Here is a 13699-nt window from a genome sequence, read left to right as displayed (position 1 = left end):
CAAAAAGTATTGGAAACCCAGTATTTCAGATGTGTCATGATATAAAATCAAGAAATTCAACTTTGCTGTGTTTTTTCCTTGATCACCAAAAACTTAGTTGTTGTTTTTTTTTCATGGCCAAAGAGTGGGCTTTCAGGGAAAAATAGTTTCAAGGCTATGACTTTATGTATAACTAGAGCAGGAGTCAGCAATCTACCACCCATGGGCCAAATCCAATCTATCACCTAATAAAACTTTATTGGAATACAACCACTCATTTGTTACATACAGTCTATGGCTGCTTTATGACACAACAACAGAGTTGAATAGTTGCAACACAGATTGTATGGCCCTTTATAGAAAAAGTTTGTCCACCCCTGGAACTAGAGTAGAATTGCAAAGAAGTAACATGACAGAGCAGTCACAAACTTTTTACAATGTCGAATTTCTCAATGTAGACTTTGTTATATCAACTTCAATTCACTAAAGGTTTATTGAGGACTTCCTACATACTCTCAAGGAACTCAAAGAAAGGTGCATATACCGGAAGTACAAAAACTTGAAAATAACACTTAAGATATCATAATTTGTTAGTTGGTTCATGAGCAACTGATTTGACCCATAGTTTACTCAAATTCTCAGAGACAACTTTACATGTAAATCTTATCACACACCCTGGTAATTTATCTGTATAAGCCAGCAGATCTCAAAGTAGTCCAAGAACCCACGGGGGTCCCTGAGATTCTCCTTTTTTCAGCAACAAACCTATATAAGATGCTATTTTCTTCATATATGTCAACATATTGCAAAAGATTGAATGCAGATGCAGAAATGAGAATCTAGCTGTCTTCTCTTAAGCCAAACAGTAAAGAGATCTGGAAAAATGAGAAAGAAAAAAACAAGCCACTCCTCTTGCTAAATTTTTTTTTGTTTTGGAAAGTATAGCTATTTTACATAAAGTATGTTATTTATGTTAACATACAATGAGTTTTTAATATTTTTAAAGTTCCGATACACTAAATATTAATGGCTACAACTCACAGGAACAGAAGCTTTTAGAGGTCCTCAATACCTTATAAGAGTGTAGAGAGGTCCTGAGACCAAAAGATTGGTTTAAGTAAAGATTTAAACTTGTCCCCACTGGAAAGGAAGGTTGCTTTTTAATGAAAACCTTCCAAATGGAGTTGAAAATAGTTTTCATGTCAACATGAATCCATTGCATTCATGTAGTTATCAAAAAGCCGAGGAACTAAAAATATCGGGGGCTTTCTATTTATTCATTGTGGCAGTTTGAGATTATTTTATGAAATCCCAGAAAGACAAAGATTAAATTTGTAAACTAATCTATTCCTCTGGATCTGATACCCTTTGATGAAATTAAATTCAGTTTAATTTAATTAGATTACTTGTTAAGATTGATTTGAGGGCTTTTTGATTCAACCACATCAGTAAAATATGACTCAGGTTGAGTCTCTGCCCCCATGGTGGGTCTGATATAAATGAACACTCACATAGACAGACAGTCATATAGGAAGAAAGAGCGCTGTCATTTTTTATCCTGCCATGTAACAGAAAGGAGAGGACTTGAGCAGTTAGGGTCCCAGGGAGAGAAGAGCCATTTGCCTGATTGCAGTTGACCTTGGGAAGAGCCCAGAACAGCTGAGATTGATATAGAAGGCTCAGAAAGAAACATGCCCTATGCCAGGAGAGAAAGGACTGCAGGATCACTTGCGCATGAAGCGTCAAGAAGCTGGGCCCTGGGGAAGCTGACTTGGCCCAATGGATAGGGCGTCCGCCTACCACATGGGAGGTCTGCAGTTCAAACCCTGGGCCTCCTTGGCCCGTGTAGAGCTGGCCCATGTGCAGTGCTGATGTGTGCAAGAAGTGCCCTGCCACACAGGGATATCCCCTGTGCAGGAGAGCCCCACGCGCAGGGAGTGTGCCCCAGAAGGAGAGCCACCCAGCGTGAAAAGAAAGTGCAGCCTGCCCAAGAATGGCGCCGCACACACAGAGAACTGACACAGCAAGATGACGCAACAAAACAAAACACAGATTCCCGGTGCTGATGATAAAGATAGAAGCAGTCACAGAAGAACACACAGCGAATGGACACAGAGAGCAGACAACTGGCGGGGGTGGGGAGAGGGGCGGGGGTGGGAGAAGGGGAGAGAAATAAATAAAAAATAAAAAATCTTCTTTAAAAAAAAAAAATAGAAGCTGGGCCCTGGGAGCAGATGTGGCTCAAGCAGTTGAGCACCCGCCTCCACATGGGAGGTCCCAGGCTCAGTTCCCTGTGCCTCCTGAAAAAAACAAAAACCAACAAAAAGGAAAATGATAAAACCACTCAGGGAAACCAATGTGGCTCAGTGGCTGAGAGCCAGCTTCCCACATACGAGGTCCTGGGTTCAATCCCCAGTACCTCAAAAAAAAAAAAAAAAAGAGGCTGGGCCCACAGAGGTCAGGAGGAAGAGGAAGTCCAGAGGGGGAGGAGAGAACCCCTGCCATCTTTCTCCAACAGGTGGCACTTTGCTGAGAGGGCATCTCTTATGGCACCTTGAGGTAGACTTTTTCTGGCCTTGGAACTGTAAGCTTTTACCCCAAATAAATACCCTTTTTAAAAGCCAACAGATTTCTGGTACTATATATCAGCACCCCTTGGGCAGACTAATATATTTGTGAGGATAGCATGAATCAGTTACCGACTCCACACCACAACCTCCTACTTAGGACAAACAAGCAGCCCCACATCATCCACTTACTCTAAAGACCTTGAGAGTCATTTTTGAGGTGGAAAAATATAACAACTATTTAATGGCAGGAAAATTTTTGAGACATGAATTTATATTTTCTCCCCATTTTCCCCCTTAACCTTCCAAATGTAAACTGGGAGGAGTCTCGGTGATTCCCTGCCCCAAGGAAGGGAGTGTGTGTGCATGTGCATATGCATGTGTGTATGTGTGTCACACAAAACCTTTCCCTTCCTTAGATTTCTGAGTTCTTTGAGGCAATGATACTGGGTGTCCTAAAAGGAGATTAGGGTTTGAGGACAGAAGGAGGGACTTTAAGGAAGCATAGGAAACATTCCTTCAATCCCTAAGTCTTAAATGAAATCTCTAGAGCCTGGGAGTGGGGTTGGGGGCATCTGGTCATAGATTCTGGGATCAGCAAGAGCCCCACCCTCCTACCTCCCAACCCCCCTATGCCTGGTAAAAAGTGGGACCCTGGACACAAATTCCCAGAGCCCACTACCAAACACTGGCAGAGTGGGAGAGTAGAAAGGGACCCTCAGACTGGAGCATGGGCTTCTGACTTGAGCATCAGGCTCAGGGCTTGGAGTTTCTACAAATTCAGTGGATCCCGAGGAGATAAAACAGTGTGCTATTTCTGGGCTATCTGAGTCTGGACCAGGAAGGATATCTGCTATGCTTTATTGATAAGGGGCTCTGTACTTATAAAGGACTTAAAATGATGGGCCATGAGCTGTAGGTGACATCCATCTCAATGATCCCTGAAAACATGCAAAATTTCCATGTGTTTTTTCTTGAGGGCCTTTCCATTGCATCTCACCTGGAAAACCATCATTCCTTCATCTAACCTTTCGCCATCCTCCCTGCTGAGGCTGTCCTGGTCCCCCAAGATGGAGGAGGCTGCACCGTCCCTTCTGCCCCCAAAGCACTCCATGCTCATCTATCCTGGCGTCATAGCTTACACGGCGAGGAGCAGAGGACAGGTCCTGGATTTCAGCATCCCAGCCCACAGCAGATATTCACAGGACTTCCCTGGATGAAATACTTCAAGTTTGTTGCAGAGCAATTGTGATTTTACAGAACAGGGAAGATGCAAGTAAAGACAGAGCTGCCTTGAGCGAAGGTCCTACCAGGCCTTTGGACAATTGGCCTGGAATGTGGCCCTCTGGCCAGCTCAACACTGGCTTGGGCTAATAGTGCCCGCTGCTGTCTGGATAAAGCTTCGGCAAACATCAACAGCAACCACTGGAAATGTTCCCTAAATTCAAATGTGAGCCAGTGTCTTGGGAGCCAAGAATCCTGGGGGGTCTCTGCTGCCTGCCAGATGTGCACCAAAAGCCAACAGCTGAGGCCAGCTTATACCCAAGGCTGATTCGTGACCAAAAATATAAAGTTCAAGAAGTGAGTAAAACATAACAAATCCAATGTCAGCCTAATATTTACAGAGTCAGTTAAATGAAGGTGATCTAGAGGCTTAAAATAAAGAAAAATAAAATGGATTTCACAATTAACCTTCACCTGATCTATGAAGTGACTATTTTAATCTTTATGTAGGGCCCCATCATTCGGGCCATGACTGTTCCTTTCATGTGTTTCTCTCCCTAGAGGCTTCTAGAAGGGAATGGATCTATTTAATTCTCACCATCCACCTAGTTTTCAATGAGAAAACATGCCCCTTCTTCTTTGAAGTCTGCTCTGGGGAAAGGGGCTGCTGACTTTAGAGGGGTTGTCAGTCTCCCAGGACTATTTGTGCCTGGTGACCGAGCTAACTAATCTCAACTCAATGTCCTTCACCGAGCTGAGGACTCAAGATCTGGGGCAAACTTAGTAGTTCACTGGTTCTAGTCCTCTTCCAGCCTAAGAGCTCTCCCTCCAGACATGTCTCAATGGGTCCTCTGTGCAGATGAGCCAAGCATAGACTACTTTCTCGCCACGCTGGGGAAGTTATCCCATAAGCCAGAAATACTCTGCCTTTTCAAACTGTGTTAATGCCTTTTGGAATCAGGTCAGAATAATGTAGTGCCTTCCACTTACCAGGAAACATTTCTCTCTACTAGAATCAAAGTGTTTTGCAGAGCAGGGGGAGAAACTCAATGAGAGTCATTAATCAATCACAAGCCGTTAGCAGCTCAGAATGGTGACATATTATCAAGACAATTAAAAACATACCTACAGTACCAAACCAAGCAATTTGACCTCTGGCAACTGAGTAGAGTGAGCTACAACAACATAACAGAATTCCACACAGCCATCTCAACTATATATGTAAAAATACATAGGGAATAATGCACACAATATGTTACCATATATTTCAGACAGTAATCGATTACTTTTTGTTTTAGATTACTTACCTTAATAGAAATACACACACACATGCATACTGTGAGGACATATCCCAAGTGTTTACAGCTAACTGGTGGAATAAACAACTTTTTTCCCTTCTTTTTGCGTATTTGTATTTACTAACTTTTACAGTAAACATACAGTTTTAGAAATTAGAAAATATATAAGTTGTAGTTATATTTAGAAAATAATATGGACACATAATCAATAGATTTGTTCAGGAGAAAATGGTCCCAATTAGAACTGTGTAAGGTGCATGTCTTCATTAGCAGAGTTTGAAGAAGTTGGTAAATTTACTCCTATACAGCTCACCAGCCCAGCATGGTGCCAGAAGCTTTTCACATATTGTCTAATTCTCATCACTACCCTGAGAGGTAGGCATTACTCAGTGTGGCAGATGGGGAAAGTGCGGCACTGAGAGGTTCACTGGGTTGTTGGGAGTTAAATGGTTAGAACGTGTGTTTTAAACCTCGTGAAGTTTGGTTTCTGATTGCTTGGTCTTTTGAACTTGAGGTTGAAGAGCTAGAGGACTGACTATCTAAATATTTGCAAACTTGTTCCAGAAGGCCCATTCCACTCCCATAAAAACACCTCTTTCATTGATTTAGTAGCCAGTGGTGGCTTGGATTCCGTAAGAAAGTCCAACACCAAAAACTGGAGACATCATTAGTGAACAAGGGCTGCAGCTGTTCACAAGCTGCTCCAAGTGAACAAAACCCACAGGGCTGAGACACACCGGATGTCACAGAAGTCACCTCTGCCACCCCACAGTGCTTCTGAGGGGGCGAGCTTGGAGACTGGCCCCAAAGGATCAGACACAGCTCGTGACAATAAAAATACCTGGAAGCAAGAGGGGAAACCGCACTCCCAGGGCACCCTGGAGCCTTAATTATAAATTACTCCATGGCAGGATTTGGGCTACAAATCGGCTTTTGTTCTCCAAGGTACCAAGAAAGACCTGGAGAAAAAAAATCACCTCACACTCCTTCTGCTCCCACGGTTTGCCTCCCCACACAGCTGTGTAGGCAATGAAGCTTTTTATTTCCTATAGCTTCAAGGACTAAAGTATAAATTACTTTTGTTTCGTGTAAAAGCAGTCATCCTTTGACTGGGAAAAGGAGTGAGGAAAGTATTAGCAGGCCTCTGTAAACACACATACTCAGAGAGGGGGAGAGGGACACACAAATGGAAGCGACGGCTGTGCCGCCCGATTAAAGACTCGAGCCTTCTGAATTTGAATCCTGCCCCCAGACCTTCATTTATTTGTTCCACGAACATATATTTTGCATCTCTGGTAGGGTGGGCTAGTGCTAGGTGCCGAGTAAAACAGGTGTTGGGGTGCTCTGGTGAGGAAGCAGGCAAGGAAGATGCACCTTTGTGGTAAGGGCCATGACAGATGGCCCAGGCCACAACCCATCTTGTTGGGCCACAAAGGACAGTGAGGCTGGGGAAGGCTGGGTGGCAACTGGCGGCAAACATCCCAGCTAGAGGGAGCAGCACGTGTGGACACCTGGGTGCAAGAGGCTGCCTGGGCCTCAAGGAACTGCTGTGGTTCCACTTTGCCAGAAAACACATGGCCAAAGTGAGGGACTTTGGGGAGAGATGAGCAGCGGTCAAGTACTGCACATTGGTGTTTGAAGTGTTGACCTTATCCTGATTTAGGTAAGTGGGGAATGAGGGGAGAGAGGTAACAAAAGGAGCCACCAGAGAATTTAAGGGCAGGAGGGACCCAAGGATGAGATTTGTGTTTTGAAAAACCTCAGTGTGCAGAATGCATAGGAAGGAGGCAAAACTGGATGGGGATAAGAGGTTTGGAAGCTACAGTGGGTGGAACTTTGGGGAGAGGCCACGGGAGTGAGCAGAGTGAGGGGGGGGGGCTCCCCCAGAGACATGAAGAGCAGCAGATGGTGCTGGTTGGCTCTGTCACTTTAAGAAAGGGGTTTAACATCGGGGGCCTCAGTGTCCTCATCCAGAACACCAGGGACCCCGGTGTCCATCTCCCAAGGCTGCTCTAATTTTTACTGAGAGCATGTCTGTGAAAGCACCTTGCACATAATGTGCTGCCCCAAAACCTGAGTGCTCCCTTGTGCTTCCCATCGGCATTTCTACAGAAGGTTCTCATAAGCGGTGTTTTCATACCCATGACTTCCTGGCTCGTACTGGATCAGGCAGACTTGGACAGGGTGGCTGATGATGCTCCTCACTCTGCCACACCTAGCCCCTGGGTCTCTCCTCCCCATCGCCAGCTAGTGCAGTGGCCAGAGGCGCCTGACCAAGGCACGCCTGGCTCTAGCATCTAGGCGGAACGCGGCCCTTGGCAAGGGCACCTCTTAGCATTTGGGGCCCAGAAGGAAGGCAAGCCTGAGAAACTTTTGATTTCCTCTGTCACAAGGGAACATCTGAAGCTTCCATTCCTTCTGTTAGTGGAATCAGCATTTGGCAAGAAACTCTATGATGAGCCAAGAACATTTATCATCTGAGAAGGGAGACACAGAAATACATTACTTGTGCAGCATCTATTTTGCCAGATCATTTCACACAAACACCAAGAAGAGAAAAGCACTACTTCACTGTCAGAACACTTAATGCTGTTCATACATTTAGGTCATTTTTTTTCCTACGTGGTAACTGCATATCTAGAAGCGAGTCACCTGAAACAACACCCAGAGAGGAGGCTCCAGGCAGTCTTCTGACCAATCACATTAATGGGATGGGATAAAAGCCAAACCCAGAAGAGGGGCCACCGGGGCGCTGGACACAAGCTCCAACACCCACAACAGAGGACGGATGGAGAAAGTATCATCAGCCAAAGAGCTGGCACATTCTAACATGGCCTCTTGGCTAACTTTTCTCACCAAAAACTGAAATTACAGCTCTGAGCTAGCATGATTAAATCACTGCATGAGAAGTGACAGGAGACCCAAGGGAGGAGATGATAGAACAAGGACCTGTCCATCCCCAAGTGAGAATCTGCGGAGTGTGCCTCAAAGCCCATGGCTTGAGAGCAACTGCTCTCCATCTCTCCACCAAGCCTCGGGTCCTCCCTGGAAATCGCCTAACCCGTAACCCTGACAAACCCCGTCCCTGGGAAAGCAACCTAGAGACAGTCCAAGCCCAGACACCTTGAAGGTGATTTATTATGTAAGAGCAGCAGATGCCTCAAGTGCCTACCTTAAATCTCATTTTTGTTCTTTAGCATTTCAAGCTCAGAAATACCGAGTACAAGAGACAATTTAATTAAACCAGTCATTTAAGTAGGGATTGCACCAACACACAAAAGGAACTTAGGCTGGAATTACTGCTATTTTCATTCATTCAATGGGAATTTACAAATCGCCTACCACATGTCAGGCAGTGGGGAGATGCTGGCAAATAGATGTGGTTCCCTCAGAGTGTAAGGGGGCTAATTTTAGTTTCATTTTATTTAAAAATAAAGAACTAAGTCGGAGCAGAGCTGCATAGAGTGTTTCACTCTAAACTCACACCCTGATATCACACGTAATAGTTCTGTGTATGTCTCCTTCCAGAGGCACACCTGTTAGCAGTGCAAATATGTAGACGTGGGAGGGCATGCTGAGCCTTGTATTGAGTGTGCAACAGTCTATAAAAAACAGCCATGCATTTCTCTCTGAGCAGGGAGGGGTGAATACCAGGAACTATGGATCATCTAAACAGATCTGGAAACACAGAAAAGTTAGGCAGGAACAGGAAGTACCCAGGTAGAAAGAGGGTCCCGAGGAGGGCTGTAAAATGATAAATTCGTTAAGGCTCCTAGAAAAGAGGCTGACTGTGCATGCATTTCCCTGTCTCCTGGGAGATGGAGTCTAGGAAGGCCTCTATTCATTGTAATGAAATGGTTGTGAGCCATCACGAGGTGGCTGGTTAACAGAGGCAGGACATCTGTGACCAAGGCTTGATGGACACCGGGATGCAGAAGGTGGTGGGAAAAGAGGGAGAAGACTGACTCTTTATATGGCATGTAAGTTCATCCTCTGTTCCTCCAGTGGAGATAAAGTGGCATAGTTTCTGTTCTGGTTCATGTCTTATTTCTAGTGAAGGGGGCTAATCACATGACCACAGTGGGACAGGTAGGAGGGAAGACACTTCATCACCTGTGCTGTAATGCCAGTGATTTGAAGCCTGGTAGCAGGATCCTGCTTAGCTTAGAATCACTGGCCATGGATCAAGTCAGAGGAGGGTCAGCAATGTGCATTCCACTTTCCGGGCAGTTCGGCATGGTGCCAAGTGCAGGGACTCTCCAGCCAGATGTACTAAGTTAAGACATAGAGTTACCACTGACAAACTGGGAGACAAGTTGCTTAGCCTCCACCAGCCTCCTTTTCTTCATCAGGGAAGTAGACTTCATTCTGTCCTTGTGACAATCAAATGAGGCAAAGCATGTAAAGCATCCAGCAGAACTCTCAACACAGTGCTCAAAAAATGGCAATGGTGATGACAGAGGCAGTAATAAATTCAGACAATTGTCCTCTAACTTCTGAGAAAGATCATTCTCTTGTCCCAACAATGAAAGAGATCCTCAATCAACATTTGCAACCTATCAGACCAATCTAGAGCTGAGTGCTGCTCTGGACAGCAACATTTTTCAAACACATTCACTAGCCAAGAAGGAGTCTTCAACAGTAACTCTTTGGAGATGGCACTCTTCTGGCAGAACTTGGTTGCTAGAAATCTATATTTGTGTATGTGGGGGGTGGGTGACAATTTTCAGATATATCACTAAAGATGGTACAATAAAACTAATCATCTACAATGTTAGAGGGAGTGTCATTTCCTTATTGTGACATAAGTGAACTTAGTATGCCACTCAACTCAATTACTACATACAGAAGTGTCACTTGAAAACACAACACTCCAAAGCAATTAGGCTTCCAAGTAAATATATTTCCAAATCCTTCAAGCTAATGTTAGGAGCTCTTCTTCTCAACCATAACAACAATGAAACCCTCAGTCCCAGAAGAATATTTTTCTATTTGAAAATGAAATATTGTCTAAAAGATTCTTTCATACAGGTATTCCAATCAAGTGTCTCCAAAGTCTACAAACACCAACTATGAATGTCACACTCTCCCAGATCTAGGTATGTTTGAGGAAAACCCTATAGAATGCTTCCCTTCCATGAGGAGCACAGCTTTCCCTTCCAAGGCATCAGAACAAGAGATAATCTGCACCTTCTTCAACTAAGACCCTACTTAGGATTGACAGAAGGGAGAAAGAAAGAGGCACGACCCACAGAACTAGTAGAGAGGCAGCAGGGAGCAGCTCAGCCCCAATTTCTGCATGCCTCTGACAAATGGAGACCACTTGAGAAATTCAGAAGAGCAACTGCAAGTGTTTCTTGTGCTATGGGGAAGTGTACCTTGGTTGAAGGCCGTAGAGTTTCCCCAGCATGTTTTTAAGAACTTCCAGCCAGTGGGGAGGCATGGTATGGTGTCAATGACTTCTCAGGGTGCCTTTTGGCACTCCCCTCAAGAGAAAACTATCTCAAGAAGTATCAGGCCCCCCAGGCCCAGTGTCCCTGGGGCCTTGGTTACCAGCTAGCTGATAAGAGTGCCCCACTCCATCACAGAGTTCCAGGGAAGTCCCTCATCAGAGGAGCTCCTCTGCACAGGGTGGTCTCTGACAGGGTTCTATGATTTTCAGATTGTCAGGTCCTGAATTGAAAAATGGATATCTCTCCTTTCCTCCTTGTACTGTCTGTACTCTTATTTTTTTTAATCTCCATAAGCCTCCGAAGCTTTTACTATTCAACAGTCAACTGGACAATTACTACTATAAATTTTAGCTCTATGGTGATAAAGCAGTGTAAGTGCTGCATTCAATTCCTGTTTTATAGAAAGGAAATTAAGTCAAAGGCAAGCTACTACACAAGCTGTTGAGAAAACCAACCTCGCCCTCATATGGTGGCATAACATGTTGCTGAAAGACTGGGAAGTTTATCTACTGAACAAAATCAGATGGTCTCAATGCTTACGAAAAACTCCAGTTCTTGGGTATATTCTCCACCACTGCATAGGGATACAAGGCTCTGAATATTAACTGAGTGTTTATGCTGTACATATATCCTCACAACTCCAAAAGCTAAAGTAACAATTATTATTATGGGATATGGGTTCATGCGTTTTAGAGAAGAAAAATCTCATCGTATGCATTTATGAGTGTGTTTTATGTAAGCCAACAAATTTAACTACAGCCAAACTGCAAATAATAGAACATTACTTTATAAAGCCCAGGTCACTTGATATAGATCATCTTTTGAGCTCTCTTTTCCCAAACACATTTTTTTGATATTCCAATGTAAAATAATTCATCCTTCCTGATCCCCAAGGATCAGAGGGAATAATAATAATAAATAATTCATTATTAATAATAGCAACCAGCATTAATGAGCGCTTACTTTGAGTCAGACATTATCGGCCCCATTTTACAGGTTAAGGAACTGAAGCTAGTAAGTAACTTACCACAGCTAGTAAGTAATTGTATTAATAGGATGACACAAGCTACTGTAATAAAAATATCCAAAAATCTCAGCAGCTTAACATAATAGAGGTTTATTCCTCATGTGTGCCACCATCACGAGAGAAGACCCCTTTTTGCGAGGCAGCCTTCTAGCTGGTGGTTAGGGACCCAGGATCCTCCCGTGAGGTGCTCTGCTCTCCCCTCAGGCCTTGGAGTCCTCTGCATTCAGCCAGCTGATGGGGGGTGGGGGGAAGAGTGGAAGTGACACTTGTCAGCTTTGCTCACACTCCACTGACAGTAACAAGCCACGAGGCCAACCCAGTGCAAGAGGGCCGAGGAAACGGAGCCTTGGCTGGGGAGCTACTTCCAAGCTCCAAGTCAACACCATGAATGTGAGAGCTTAAATCCCCTGGGGTCTGCTGTTAGCTGTCTGTGCTGCTGTCATGAAGCCAGGATTGGAACCCAGGCAGGATGGCCCCAGAGCCCCCACTTCAGTTGAAAAGCTTGAAAGCTGTAGATAAATGAAACCTCAGATTAACATTTGGCTGGGAACAATCTGCAAGACGGACACTTTAGAGCTGGTGCAATCAAGTCACAATCTACAGAAAGAATAATATGACCCAATCCCTTGCATGTGTAATTACGGACAGACTCAGATGGTAAAGGCCAAGACATTGCAATGCAGAAAAGAACACATTATAAACAATTCTTAGACCTTTTGTCCAATTTCCTTAATCCCGGCTCAAATAAAACTGCTATTTGAATAACATCAATGACCTTCTCTGGCATACAATATTAGTTGCCCGGGCGCCACAAGTTAATTGGTTTAAGTAAAGTCTTTTTAATTCTTTATCCAAGATGTCCTGGCAATCGAAGGCAATCAATGAATAAGGCTGCAAGATCCATAACACGCTTAGAGCTAATACCATTTGCAGCTGCTCAAGTGGTTTCTGTAGTTACAGAGCCAAAAGCCAGAATGAGTGTTAGGACCCTGCGTCTGAATCAGTCTTTAACTCCATCAACTCCAAACCGAACACACAGGCATGGGATTATGGCACAGCTGGATCCGCGCTTTTTGTTGGGGAATGCAGAAACATGGTGCGATCACCCGTAATAAGCTGCTCTCAACCCTCCCGCCGTCCTGTTGAAAGGAAGAGAGGAAGGCAGAGCCTCCCTTCTCGGGTTGGCAAGTGTCATTTGTGAAAAGGTTCGGGGAGATTCTGATACAGAATTTCCTACTTGATATCAAAAGCTGAGAAATGAGATCCACAGCATTGGCATCCTTCAGTGAACATTTCCCTACCTATTTGCCCACAGGTGCCCACAGGTCCTCTAGAGTTGGAGCAGGTGACCTCCTCCGATTGTACGCACCATGACCAGAACCAAAATGTGAAGGCATTTCATCAGAGCCTGAACTGTGCTGAGACGCAAAAATGTCAGCTGAGCCCTTTAACTATTTGGGTATCACTAACTTCAGAATCAACCAAGTTTCTGACACACTTCAAGGCTGGCACATAGAAATTTTCCCCAATACATTTGGCCTATTTCGCTCAGCATAATAACTTCATGTTCATCCATATTGTAGCATACATCAGAGTTTCATTCCTTTGTACGGCTGAATATTCAATTGTATGTATATACCACATTTTGTTTATGCATTGTTTGATGGACACTTGGGTTGCTTCCACCTTTTGGCAATTGTGAAGAATGCCACTATAAACATTGGTGTGCCAGAATATTTCATGAGCAGATTTCTATTATAAGACAAACTTGTATCTACCATTGGCTGATATATTTTTTGACAAAGTAATCTAGTAGCTGTGAGGAAAGGCCAGGCTTGCTCAGTTGGTTTGTTTAATTCATGCCCCTAGCAAAAGCCTCCTGAGTCAGGCCCTCTGACCTTTGTGCATTATGAAGTATTTATTACTTTTTCTAGTAATTCTATATTTATATTTTATAGTGCTTTTCATAATTATATTTGTATTTTAGTATGACTTAGTGATTATATTACATTTTATAGCAATTTTAGTGATTCCTAAATTTCTTTGAACTTGATGCTTTATATATTTTTAATCACACATACATGAATATATGCTTTATGTGAAAAATCCCAATAACCTAGTATATAGGGCAAAAAATAGTTCTCATTGACT

At 43.8% G+C, this 13699-nt stretch overlaps 1 protein-coding gene across 2 annotated transcripts in view; it reads right to left on the bottom strand.

Moving 5' to 3' along the window:
- CACNA2D3 (calcium voltage-gated channel auxiliary subunit alpha2delta 3) overlaps positions 1-13699 on the bottom strand; it is a 933078-nt gene that overhangs the window by 744831 nt on the left and 174548 nt on the right. The window lies entirely within an intron of this gene.

The sequence above is a fragment of the Dasypus novemcinctus genome, chromosome 26 (assembly GCF_030445035.2).
Source record: "Dasypus novemcinctus isolate mDasNov1 chromosome 26, mDasNov1.1.hap2, whole genome shotgun sequence".
Taxonomy (NCBI): domain Eukaryota; kingdom Metazoa; phylum Chordata; class Mammalia; order Cingulata; family Dasypodidae; genus Dasypus; species Dasypus novemcinctus.
Note: the sequence above shows the minus strand (reverse complement) of the source record. Positions and strands in the feature narration are given on the sequence as shown.